The following is a 14,642-nucleotide window of genomic DNA, read 5'->3' on the forward strand; positions in this document are numbered from 1 at the left end:
AGTTTAATGCGACATATGAAGCCAGTCTCTCAGGCATGAGTTTACATCAAACACCTACTGTCATGATCCTTTGCGTCCCTAGCGGATGGCAATTCCTCCAGGAGCAGATGAGCAAAGATATGAAACAGCCAGTTTCAATCTTTCTCTTTCCTATCTTTTCTTTTTATCTGCTGAGATGTGCTTAATCTTTTCAGGGTCACTATGATGGTAGCATAACTACCTGAGATTGACTGACTGTAGGCTGTAGGAAACTCCAGCCACATTATCCTCATTCCATTGACTTAACCTTGATTTCAAAAACATTCCCAGCTTTCAACTAGCATGGCTGTCTTCTGGCAAGTTGGCTGTTTAGGGTAAGATGCTTTTCCCTTTTTCTTCCCCCCCTCCTCTTTCACTCCTTCTCTTTTCTTGCCCAACTAAAATAGGATGGAAAGCGAGAGTACCATTCTGCTGTAAGATAGCTACTCAATTTGTAAATGAGATACAGTTCTTGAAACTAATCCTATTTAGGGCTGTGCCAGGCATGGCATTTTCAATATTCAGCAGCTTTCATCCACAGATCTTGAAGCTTTTACAAGCATTAAATAGAGAAATCTCAGCTGCCTTGTGAGACATTAAAGGAGCACATTGCAATACAGAGCCATGTACAAGCTGTATGGATCCTGGAATTTTCTCTATACCATCCCATATACATACATACATACATACATACATACATACATACATACATATATTTTCCATATGAAAGAGAACAAATCCCAAGAATGAAAGTGCATTTTTTCTCCCCTCCGTCCCCTATTTAACTTTTATTTTTCTGTAGCCTTCAAACTTTTCCTAAGAATTCAAGGGCTGAAAAGAAAAAAAAAATAAGGTAGTGAAGGAGAAAAGGTATCAATTCATTAATCTGCCTCCAATCGTTAGAATACATTGAAGTCAGGCCACTATACTTGCTTTCAAGAAATGCTACAACATGGTCTTTCATTTCTTCAATGCTTGATGCTTAGATGCAGCACACTCAGTGCCAGTCCCATTTATTCATTCATTTGTTCATTAGATTTATGTTCCATCTTTTCTCCAAGAGCTCACGGTGGCATCCAAAGCATTCTCTCTTCCATTTTTTTCTCCCTAACAACTCCTCTGTTGGGTAGGTTGGACTGAGACATTGGACTGACTCATCCAGTGTGATTCCATGGCTGAGGGTGGGCTTGAACAAGCAAGATGGTGGACTGAACAAATAAGAATAAAATGAACATCTGAGAAGGAAATGCCAAAATTTAGCCAGGAGTGGCTAAATTTTGCAGAAGAATAATTTAGGGCACAGTAAGAATATGGCCTTTTGTACCTCCTTGCCTATGTTGATGAACCCATGGGCAATGCCAGCCCAGGAAAGTAAAAGACTCCTAACTCCAAGACTAGAGAGCTAGATTTAACCTTAGAGAAGAATCAAGATAAATTATTCTAATGTAGGAGAATGGAAAGGAGGAGGCCAATAGGCCAACCTCCTAAAGGGAACACTAGTCTTAGGAAATCAAGGTCACTAGAGACAGACTGCAAATATTTGATTCCATATGAATAATACTGATGGACCAGGTAAAGATAAGGTAGGCTCTTCACAGGACAGTCAAGTCATTAGATAAGAACATGAGCATCTTGTTGTTCTGAACCAAGAAGTGGAGCCATGCCCTTCAAACTTAAAAAGACAAACAAACTAATATAATGCATTAATGGATGGGATGCTAGATGTCATGAATTATAACCCCTTGTTCAGGGTAGCAATCCATTAAACCATCTCTGACCAGGGGCCACCCAGGCCCCTTTTGAAGCTTCCAGTGAAGGCAAATCCATCATTCTTTTAGGTAGATTTTTCCACTGCTTAACATATCTTACTATCAAGAAATTTCTCTTGATATTCAGCTTGAAACTCATTTATTTTAATTTCAACTTGACTTGTTGGACCTTCTCCTGACCTGGGTTTCAGGAGAGAGTAAGTCCACTCTCTCTTACACATGAAATCCTTTCAGATTTCCCCTCAGTCTTGTCTTTTGCAATTGAAACATGCCCAACTCCTTTAATCATTCCTCGTGGCTATCGTACTCAGAGGCTTACACTTGGCTTTCCAATACTTTTATCATCATGCACATGCTTCTACCCAATAGTTATTTCTTCCCTGCTTGATGTAGCTTTCATTCTAATTAAACAAAGAGTCAAGGTATGTATATGAACTACACTTAACATAAACTATCCCCCTTTCTAAATCTGTCCTGATCTCACCAACAACTGCTCATTATTTGAGTTATGACTACACTAAATGCATCAAGCCAATCTCCTACTTGTAAAGCAAATCCAAATTCCAAATATCTAAAGCCAGGTCACCTAGAAACAGCATCAAAAAGAATAAATGTATGGAGAGTTCAGACAGAAGCCAAGGTCTCTCTGAAAGAACTCAGGGAGATCTCTGTGGGAAGGGGGTTATCAAGCTTGGGAAGTCAAGGAAAGTCATCACGAAGCAATATTATTCTAGCAGTATTGCAGTTCACAGCTTGCTCCCGCAACTACATATAGCCAGCACTAGTTGGGTCTGGTTTCTCCTGTAGGTTGCTTCCTAGTGAAAATGCTTGGCACAGCTCAGAATTTCTACACTTCTAACCTTTTACTCTTAGATATTAGCCTTCTCAAGGGCTGGGTAGAAGATGCTCCTGGTCTAGGACAGTGTCTGCAGATTCCAATAAAGGGACTGGGAGGTTTTTTGTTACTGGCTTGGCATAATTTCTAGGGCCTGGAAATCTTCCTCCTATGTCTCCTCTTGAGCTGAGACAGAGTTGAGATGGGGCCATAATAAAACCATAACTTTCCCCTCCCTACAACCCACAAGAAGCAATTTTTCCAAAATTGGTTTCTCCAAGACATTTGTGGATGCTCTTGCTCAAGTGTGTAATACACGGCCTAAATGCTGGGAACTAGCCCATTATAGACAGGCCAAACCACCCCCTCCTGCATCAGTCTCTAACAGCAACAAAGACTCCATCAACTTCCTTTCATTTATAAATGTAGCAATATGCAGTAGTTCATTTTTGGATAGAAAGATTACTCAGTGTGAAATCCAGAAGGCATAAAGTCTGTGTTTTTAGACTTTGCATTTAATTTGAAGTAAATCCCTGGTAGAGCCATTCTAAAAACTTAATTTTAGTATTAGAACTCAACTACCTGCTGCGCAGTCTACCTTTCAGTCTCCATGGGAATCACATATGCTCAATGCAGATTATGAGTAAACTGAAGTCTATAAACTATTAGAAATTGGATATGAAAGCAATAATCATAGACACATAGCTGATTATGTTGCTGATCTAGTAGCCATTTCTGGCCATTGGTGCCATGTTGGAGGATAAGAAAGAACCAAGAGCAAGCAGCAGATGTAGGGCATGGATAGCACGACACATCGGCCATGGACATGCATAGTTCAGGTTGGGCCCTGCCGATAATATAGTTCTCTCTATGTAGGACATCTGTTTTAAACCAGGGTAGTAAAACTAGGATTCCTGGGCCTGTATGAGTCTCACAGGCAAATTTCATGAAATGTAAGCAAGCCTATGGCTCCCTGGCTAATATCGAGAACTCTGGTAGTACAGTTAAGAATCTCTTGTTTGCAAAATGGTGCTTGAGAAGAAAAAAAGTGAGGATCTGAAGGAGAATGGGTTTGGGCTCTTGCTATTGCAAGTTTTGTTTCAGTCCCATCACTAAGCAGATCCCAAAAGATTATCCCTGAGGCTGTGTAGTTTTCAGGAGAAAACAGGTTGCCTATGACCTTGGTTCTCTTTGTATTTACAGTCTGCTCATGCCCAAAGGGGGAGACTAACCCACAGCTAAGAAGCTAGGAAGATCATGTTCTGGAACTTGGCACCCTTGAGGTCACATCCTGATGTGGAATCTAGGAAACCAGACTGCTTGGATGCCAATTTAGAGTAAATTTGCATAGAATCAATAGAGCTTCAGGCAGAATTTGTCCGTTTTCTCCCAGCATAGTCAACATGTGAATCAGGAATCCCAAAGCTACCTTGGGTTTCCATCTGTTAATAGCAATTTTCCACTTCATCTCCCAGTATTCCCACTGGAGCTTCTTTAGTCTATCCAATCTATTGTCAGGCTGCAATTCTCAATAATCTGCCTGCATTTGATTCTGGCTTAGTTCAGGAAAGATTAGCTTCCTTATTCAGGCAAATGTTATAACCTATATATCCCACAGGAACAAGTGATCACAACTTACAGCAATCTAACTGCAGTCCCATTGCAATCATCTCACTCTGTATGACACTGGTTTCCACCATGCCACCCTCCAAATGGCATTGTAGGTATTAATCACTGGTCCCTGGACCTATATATTTGGATGGTAACTGAGCTTCAATTTAACAGCAACTAAATATGGCTACTGCCTGATGGTACATCTCCCCAAGTGCAGTCCTGGCATTGATTTAGGATAGATAAGACAATCACCACTCAGCACCAACAGCAATTGAATTCTACTTGTGTCCAAAGATGCTACTTCTATTGATGGGTCACCATGTCTCTGAAGAAGGGAAGACAGTTGACTGCTATAGGATATAAAGGCTGAAGCTAGTAATTTAAGAACTAGTGTGCTCAGGCTACAGAAGACTAATGTTTTGTAAACACCAAGCAGGTGCACTCACATTTCAAGAGTCATAGAAAAATGGCCAACAGTCTGTTGATTTGAAAGGGTAGGAGAAAAAGGCTTTAGACTTGAATCCTGGGGCTGACACTTACTGTATATAATAAGTTTGAATTGTGTGTTCTGCAATAAAGCTACTCATGTAGGTATGCTAAATCCTTGGAGTTCCTGAATGTGGGACTGAATTTCTGGAAGAATAAAGATTTATAGCCATGCCTGGACTGTGAAGTCTGACATAGAACCCTAATGATAATGGGAGTGGGCATATCCACAGCAGGAGGCTGATGGGCTACTCAAGCCTGACACTGAACTTGATTGCACTGCAATTTTAGGCATGTATAAAGTTGTTTTAAATGGAGTCATACAGTTGGACTATCTAGCTTAATATTTCCTATTTTTGACTGCTCACAGCGACACTCCAGGTTTTCAGAATGATATCTTTCAGTGCATATTGAGAATATGAAATCTTCTGCAGGCAAAATAGGTGACTCTCCCATTGAAGTTTATTGTGCCAAAACTTATCCTTCTTTCATATGCAGGATAGTTTTTTTTTTTTTTTTTGTCAATGAAGTTCTCCCATTAAAACCATTTTAAGGATCAGAGAGTATGCAATCAAGGTCAGGAACATGAAGAAGTCTGGAGATCATTCCTGTCACCCAGAATCAAGGGGAAATTTGGAGACAGGAGCTGGCTATCTAGGAACACCTGTTCTTCATCTAGAAATTGTAGATGCACCAGTGTTGAATAATGGAAGGGAGACATGCTTTTGCAGTGGGTGGGATGCCTCAAACCAAATAGGTCTTGCTACAGAATAAGAACCTATTTCTTAGGAGGCCGCAATTTGCTGTTCTTATCAGTGCTTCACTCCAGGCATCATTGCGAAGAAAGGAAGTTCCAAGGAGGTTTAGAGGGAGAAAGCCTTTGGAAGCACGAGCATTTTCCGATAACTTCGTGAGGTGGAATATACTGTATCTCCCCTCCTCCTCCATTGTATTCACATGTGTAGAAGCCCCATTAGGCTTCAAAGACAGTAGCAGGAGCAGCTGAATTCCACAGGGGAAAGCTGTGCTTCAGAACTCAAGTTAAACACACAATTATTAGCAACTGTCGCCAGAAGCTCTTCCATTCTTTACTCCTACTTCCTCAGAAAGTTGCCTTGCCATATGGTGCTGTGTACTTTAATATTTTAATAAGTGTGTGTGTGTACATATGTATAGACACAAACATATTTTTTTAATTTATCGTAAATTATTTTGAATTACTAGAGGCAAAGAAGAACCCTGTCAATGAAAGTGTCCTAACAGTCAGGAATCACGCCGAGACGCGGAGTAGGTCTCTAGTGTTTATTACTGCTACATTAGACAGAAAATCCTAACAAACTGAAGAAGCGTGGGAAAAACCGAGACAGATAAACCCCAAAAGTTAAGGCGGGTCTGATCTGTGTCTCTTTGAATGGCTGTTTAATTCCTTAGTACTACACATGCGTTTTCCCCCCTGGATAGGGGCCCCCTCCTGCTCACCATCAGTGCTCATGACAAAGGGACTTCGCAGTGGCGATGCTTTGCTTGGAAAGAAATAAAAAAAGAAAGAAAGACAGACAGACAGACAGACAGACCACCCTTTCTGCCTGGCATTTAATTGCTATTAATATAGGATTAAGGTGGTGGGTTTTTTTTTGCTGTTATCCTTTTTTACCATTTTTAAAATCGAAACTGTTTTTTAAATATATACTGTAATTAGAAATATAATTCCTCTAAATCAGGGTTTCTCAGCTAGGGTTCTGTGGCACCCTGGGGTTCCGTGAGAGGTCACTAGGGGTTCCCTGGGAGATCATGATTTATTTAAAAATATATTTCAAATTTGGCTTACTTTCATTCTTTATTTTTAGTTTAAGAACACTGTTAATGCATATTTACAGGCCTACCCATGAAACAAATATAATAATTTTGTAACTTCTGCCCTATATTTGAGCCTGAATGTGCAGGGGTTCCCTGAGGCCTGAAAAATATTTCAGGAGTTCCTCTGGGGTCAAAAGTCTGAGAAAGGCTGTTCTAAATAAATATATTTGGACCTTGGGAATTTTTTTGCAGCAAAAAACTGCAAAAAAAAAAACCCACAACAACTTCGGCTTACATGTATAAGAAATTACTTTTCCCGGCATCAGAAACTGGTTTTTCAATTGCAATATTTTTCCAACAGATCTTTATTTTTCAAGAACATATCCTAGTAATTATATAGAATTGACAAAGGCATGTTTTTCAAATTTCACCATAGAAAAGTATGACAAGACATGTGATCTACAGGCTATGGCAATCATAGATTTGAAGGGGCTGGATTGAAGCCAATGGCTGGAATCAAGAAATCAATTAAATAATGTAAATCTAGGCTGTTGAGCCTGTCAATGGACAAGGAACAGAAAGAAGCAGACAATTTACCAGGTCACAATACATGAAAGTTTGAACGGCTAGTGTTGTGAAAGCAGTCCAAAATGATCATAATAATAATAAAAGCAAGACACTCAAAAGGTGGACAAAAATTGATTTTAAGGCTATTCCCTCAGGATGGAGGACAGGAATACCAAAAGAGGGACATGTCCTTTTGCCGGACATCTGGTAACACCACATTTGGATGACCAGCACATTTAGGAGGGTATGTGTCTTTTAAAAGAATACAGCTGATTACTTATGCAGTAGTCATAACTCTCCCTTGGTAGTTTTGTAGGCAGAAAGTAGTAAAGTCTCTTTAGTTACAGCATATTGATTTTTTTCGATCAAACTGCAGAGGCCACGAGGAAGAGGTGAGAGAAGGGCTCACCGACTTAATCCTCTACTCAATAAAGATTAAAGGGAACAGAATGAAAAAGCAAGACCAGCAAATCAAGGAAAATGACAGATAGTTACAGTATTTATTCACCAATTGAGATGAATAGATTATTTTTTTACAGAAAGCAATAAAATTAAACATAACCCCCCTCCCCAAAACAAAAACTGTTGGGCAAGTCTGAACGCTGGCATTCCTGAACAGCCCTAAGCAACTCTGCTGTACCTTTTCTTGACAATCTTTCTTCACCCAATGCATTTTTTAAGAGGTCACATTGACATTATAATGTTAATTTATTACCATTCCAAAGATATATTTTGGGCAGCTTGATTCTTAAAGCTGTAAGGATTGGCAGTTTTACCTTCCTGATTTGGAAAAAAATACAGTTTTTATCAGTATTTATTGTAAGCCAGCCAGAGTCGTCATTGAACGAGATTGGGCGGTGGATAAATTTAATAAATAAATAAATAAATAAATAAATAAATAAATAAATTTCTGGCACCGTAAGCCAGGATGGTTTCACTACAGTTTACTGAAGAAATCACAATTGACAGGGTTTGTACAATGCAAATGAAGTACAGGGTGGTTTAATATGATGGATGGACCCAACCTTTGTAAAAGTAGAAAAACAGGAACTGTCCTGTATTGAATCAGACTTTTGGTCCATACAACTTTAAGCTGGATTGATTTTCAAGGGTTTTAAGGTTAGTCCTCTCTGGAGAGGCTGGTTAAGAACTTAAGTCATCCTTGGTCATTTCATATACAGTATGAGGGACCAGAATTAGGGTGAGTGTATTGAGTGACCTCCACTGTCGCTCTTTGTGTTGTTATTATTAGACTTTTATCCTGCCTTTTTTTACATATAATTCAAAGTGGTGTTTTTTTTTTTTTAAATCATATGGCATAGCAGTTTGGTGTTCATGCTGCTTTCTTTCTTGCTGGGAAATCCTATTGATGTCCAGCAGCCAGATGTGTAGACTATTTAGCCATGACAAGTCACGTTGCCCAGTGTGCACCATGAGGAGTCTAGTCTACATTGCACCAATTCAAAGTGGTGAACATGCCTAATTCTCCTGTGTCCTATTTTCCCCCACAATAAAACCCTGTGAAGTGGGTTGGGCTGAGACAGAAGGGCCCAGGTAGAAAGGATGACTCTGACAAGCATCCTGTTCTATCTGTCTCTTCTCACAATCAAAATTCTGGATGAGTCACAGAAAGGAGTTGTTTTCTTTCTGCATGCTTGTCCTCTACGTGTGGAGAACAATGAGAACAAAATGGAGGGACTCATCAGCATTCTTCTTCCTTGCATTTAAAGCTTGTATGTTTTAAAATACAGCAAAGAGAGCTTCATCTCCAGTGAAATACCAGCCAGCCGGTTTGTTTTCACTGTTACTCTAGAGGAAGAAATGGTATGGCCTGGTACTAACCTACATTTTGCAAAGGACACTCCATAGTGGTAAACGTTTGGAGAATGCTGAAATGTTTTCCAAAGATCTTCAGAAATCTCACGTTGACTTGAGAAGGTAGTTAAGGAGGAACTGAGTATTTTCTCAAGACGGTAAGCACATTTTATTATTTATTTATTTTCTGCACCACCTTTATTATTTTTATAAATAAGGCAGTGAAAATACCAAATACTCCTTCCTCCTCCTGTTTTCCCCACAACAACAACCCTGTGAGGTGAGTTGGGCTGAGAGAGAGTGACTGTCCCAAGGTCACCCAGCCGGCTTTCATGCCTAAGGCAGGACTAGAACTCACAGTCTCCTGGTTTCTAGCCCAAGGTGGGACTAAAACTCACGCTCTCTTGGTTTCTAGCCTGGTGCCTTAATCACTACACCAAACTAGCTCTCCCCTTGATACAGTTCAGTATATAATTGAGGTGGGATTTGCACTTCATATTTTTGGAGAAGTGTGCAATCTGAAGAGTATTTTTTTTTCTGTCTGTATGTGCATGTGTGCCTGTTTCTTCAGTTTTCCCCTTGAAAGTTTCTCCCCTTGGATATTCTCCTTTCTTCTTTATAATTTGATTGGGAGGTTGAAAATGTCCTCTTTATTCACTGTTTATTATTGTTCAGGTTGCCCCAAAGCATTTTAATAGAAAGCAATTACATTCCACTTTAGTTTAAGTAGCTTTGCTGGATCCTCAAATGACAGTTCAACTTCTTGAGGATGAAGGCAAGTTGTGTGCTTAAAGAAGGCTCAGTGCTGGAGGAATGCAGAAATGAAATCCCTTGCTGAACTTACAAAGGGTCTGATAAATACTTCATGCTTGTTTATATCTTTTAAAGTATATAAGAAGAGCCTTTTGGATCCATGCAAGAGCCTATCCTTTCCAGCTCTCTTTCCTAGATCAGTTGCATCAGAAGCCCAGTGACTGATACTCTGGGATATATAACTAATCTTGGAGATTTCATGCAGCCATCTTTCAGAGAAGTTACTGATAAACTTCATCCTGCATGAATTAATCTATTGTCCCTTTAAAGTCACTGAATTTTATTGCCATGCTCACATTAAATCAAGCATCAAGCTAAGCCCCGGTTTCCTCGTGGTATTTAAATCTGATACATGTAAATGTTATTATAATTTGTTGAATGTTATGGATTTTTTTCCGGTCTACCTACTATTTCAGTAGCATCTACAGAGAGGCAATGAGGGTTCAAATGAAAGCAGTGTTCCAGTACACATCCTGCCTCTTTTGCACATGCATTATGATGATGTTAGGCACAGCAAGGTCCTGCAGGTATTGCCACACCTTTGAAATGCATTTTTTAAATGTTGCTGAGATTTTGCTGTTTGTATGTCAGTCCAAATTCATTATATGGGAAGTATTTGGGACAACAGATCAGGTATTAAATGAAAAATCTACTACCTTTATACAACATTACACAAAAACAGACTATCTAGCAATTTAGCATATTGTGGGAATCCAGCTTATTTCTGTGTTTTATAGGAGACCCCTCAGTTCTGTAAGGAAACTCCTTGGAATGCAGAAAATTTCAAATTCCACACTTTTCAAAGGGGAAGATACATGGTTGGTGTAAAAAGCAACTTCTGTTTAACCTGCCATCTGTTTAAATTGTTTGATGTGTTCTGTTTTCTTTTAATGCAGTATTTCCATATTTTTATTGTCCTTTATTAGGCACTAGCATTCAAATTAGGCCACTCCTGAGAAGTGCCATTGAAATCCATGAGGCCATTAGTTGTAATGACCAGCTTCAGACCCATTCATTTCTGTAGGACTTACTGATGTCTAAATTAGTCTCAATATGCCCCTGAATTCTGGAAACAACTTGCTTAGAATGCAATAAATGAATGTAATGCATTTATTCTAATAAAATGCTATCTATGTTCTGACACAGGCAATATATCATTTTATGAAAGTCTTACACTGCATAGTGTCTTTTAAATTCTTCAGACAAGCCTCATCTGACGCAGGACTCTGTAGCGCGAAGGGGTCTATCACATCAGAGTTTGGACTTGAGTGGTCTTTCCAGAGCATCTCCTGAAGACCAGACCAATAAACCTTCTTTGAATAATTCCAACCACTTCTTTAGATGAGGAAGGTGCAGTGTAACTGGAAACTTCCCATGCAGGAAGCAATTACAGTCAAACTCTTTGCTAGCAAGCAGGAATAATCCCGATGCTTCTGTAACATAAAAGCTAAGAAACTAGACATGTTTTTTCTTCTTTTTCCTCTGCTTCATAAAGTCATCCTAGTGGTTGGCCCATCCATAATCTTGCGAGCTGTCGCTTATTTCTGCTGACACATTTGCTTGGGGCAGAGAGAGAGAGTCACTCTAAAGAAACATAGTCAAAATGTTTATCCGAAACATATGCGTGCCGTATTTGCAGAAGGATCTCTCCCCTTCCCTCTTTAATGTAAGTCTTGCTAAATCTGTTGCAGACTTACTCCAATTGCCTAAGCAACTGGTATCGCCCAGTTCCTCATTAAGGCAGTATGGCAAACAATATGTCCCTCTATTTCTGATGCAATAGCTTAACATACGTCTGTCAAAGAGAGATGCCTGCATACCAAGGCTAAGGTAATTTAAATAAACAGCTGTCACTTTATGCATGGCTGCCTTGGGTGAGTTCTGATGTATGTATATAATGAAAGTAAAAAAACAACAACAAAAAAAAGCCCTGCTGCTCTTAAAACACAGGCTGAGAACTACAGTTTTCTTGGCTAGGAAGTGGACAGGCGACTTCTGTCTTCCGAGAAGGCCTTCCCGTACCTTTAATATAACACAAAATTCACCTGTCTTGTAGAAGGGTTGATACATTGGGTTGCCTCAAGATCTTCCTGTAGCATTACATGTCCTGCAGCTATGGGTATGATGGAGCTTCCAAGTTGCTGGAAGCAAGGAAGGCAATCTCAATTGAAAGAATAAAAAACATGTTCAAATATGGGTGGGTTCTTTCATCATTGGCACTATAACCCTGGTTTGCAAGAAAATAATAATAATAATAATATAATAATAATAATAATAATAATAATAATATTAAACCATAATAATTAACAGTCAATGCATATTATTCCCTTTAGTATTGCTGATTTTTTCTTTAGATAAAGGCACTATATTTCAGAGAGAAACAGTTCCAAGCCAGTGGATACTGTGTCCAATTAACAGTTATTTTTTTTCCACATCAAATGTGGTTTGGAAAAGTAATTGCCCACTGTGTTTCAAATTCTAGACTAAAGAGACCATAGAAGACATAAACGGTTTTGGACAGCAGAGACAGAGCCCTTGAAAATTGGGCCATTACAATAAACTTTTGTTAAGGCAATTTTGAAGCCAATTGCTTCTTCTTTCTGCTTGTCATCATTTTTGATTCTTCTTCCTCTGCTTCTTTCTTGATGAACATCCCACGTAACCATTTCTTTTCACTTTGCATCATTTCCCGAAATATTCAGCCAAAGATATGAAACATATTTTTCTCTACTGGGGTAAATCTTTCCTCTCAAAGCTCTTGGAGATTAAAGCAAATTCTGCCTTTTTTGCTTACATGGCAAGGTAGGGAACATACGGCTCAGATGCTCCAGCATGCTGCAGATGCTTCCCTTGGTCTCCATCAGGCTCATTGTCTTGCTGACTAAAAATATTGTTTTAATAATAAAAAAATGGGAATCTAGTTTGCTGCAGAACAAAGCACCACCTTCTAGCATCAAATTCATTAGTAGGCATGCCTTTGGAATTTGGAGAAGTCCCACTAGGAAGCTATTTCTTTTCTCATAAGGAGGTACTTTATGATGGTCTTTAGGAATGTGCAGATCTTCACAATGATGGTTCACTTCACTTGTGTAAGGAAAGTACTTCAAGGAAGTGCCGTGTCAAAGCAAATCATGTCACCTCTTATCCTTATCAGGTGGCAGTAGGAAGCTTCTTGTAGAGGGTTCACACTAGTATGTATTCTAGATAAGAAGGATTTTTGGCCTGATCCTGCTTCGGAGCTGTTTTCATGTTCTTATCAGATGCTTATTTAAAAAAAAATTCCCATGTAAACAACCCAGCAGATTGAAATGGATGAGAGGAAAGAGGGGGAGGATGAGGTAAGGTAGAACATGAGAGCAACCATTTTTTTTGTTCTCTGCTTTATTACAGTGGTGAGGGGAGGGAGAGACAGAGAGAAGTGGAGAGTACTACCATGCCAAAAAGGAAAATAAATAGCTAGGAGAAAGCAGACTTAAAATATTCATGCAGATAAGGGTGACTCCAGTAGGGGATACACTGTCAATCAAGGAGAACTGCTGTTACCATGACATTGCCCAATATAAGTCCCCCTTTTTGGGGGGAGATTGGCAGTGATAGAAATTTGAAAAATAAATAAATAAATAAATAAAAGCTATGGACTCTGTAATGAAGAATACATTTTTCTTGGATACTACAAGAATGCTTTAGGACAGGGAGCAATACTATAACTAAACTGTTTGGTAGCAATTCCTATTACCACACTGTAACCACCATTATACAGTAAGGGCTTCAGGACTTCAAACAACCAAATGCAGGAGCAGAAGCCAGGCAGGTCTCATATATAAAACCAAGAATATGAAGCTTTGGTCCTGCTGGGACGACCAGTCACATTGCTGTGAAACTGGATGCTTGTAACCATACGGTTTCTGACTACAGGGATAAGATATTGAGAGAACTGGGCTGAAGAGTGAGAAGTCCTTAAATGAGAAATCAAGACTTTGGGGTGGGGGGGGGGCAGGGGGAGTTCTTTCAATGTTTAACAAGGTTTCTTAATCCATTGTTGGAAACACTTCTGCTTGCCCGCCACTTGATTGTAATTTGTGTGATGACAAGAAGGATGCTGAGAGAACATTCATGAAGAAGTGGAGGCTTGGCTTCCAAATACCATCACTCTATCCAGAGAAGTGAGATGGGCACTTCAGAATTCTCTTCTGACCTATTTTTATCAGGGATATGCATCACTTTGGATTCAGAGATGACAAGGTGTTTTGCAACATCCTTTCTTTTTCCTGGAAAAAAAAGTGCTCTATTAACAATTGCAGACATGTCCTATGTTCACACCCCTGTTTTCCAAGTATTTTCTCCCTTTGAATGTATGTATAATACCTTCATTGATGGCATTTCTCCCTCTCTATAAATCCACATGAACTGTTGGATAGCCTCCTAAGTTAAATATGATTCCCTTGTTGCTGGCTTAGCCAAATGTCAACCGAATCCACTGTGGTTTATAAACTACTTTTAATGATTTTGCACTAGGTATGAACCAAGGAATATTGTGTGGGTTTAATACAGCATGGTTTGTTTGAGTCATGACTTGCTGAATACACCATGAAGCCATGACTCATGATTTACAAATCATAATGGTCAGATTCACACAGTATGCTAAATCAAAAGAAAAACATGTACAGTAAGTCCAGACGATAGCTGTTCCATAGCTTATTATAATGTGGGAATACAGCCTGTTCCTCAGCAACATCTCAGAGACAAGTTTTTCTCCATATCAGATGCTGATAGAATTTCTGTGGAAAGGTCCATAGAAGTAATCTAATCCAACCCCCTACTCAGTGTAGGATCCAGTAGAGCACCTCTGACAAATGACTATCTAGTCTCTGCTTGAAGATTTCTAGGGAAGGAGAAATTGCTACATTGTGTGGAAGCCATTCCAAGGG

The sequence above is a fragment of the Candoia aspera genome, chromosome 12, assembly GCF_035149785.1.
Source record: "Candoia aspera isolate rCanAsp1 chromosome 12, rCanAsp1.hap2, whole genome shotgun sequence".
NCBI classification, from domain to species: Eukaryota; Metazoa; Chordata; class Lepidosauria; order Squamata; family Boidae; genus Candoia; species Candoia aspera.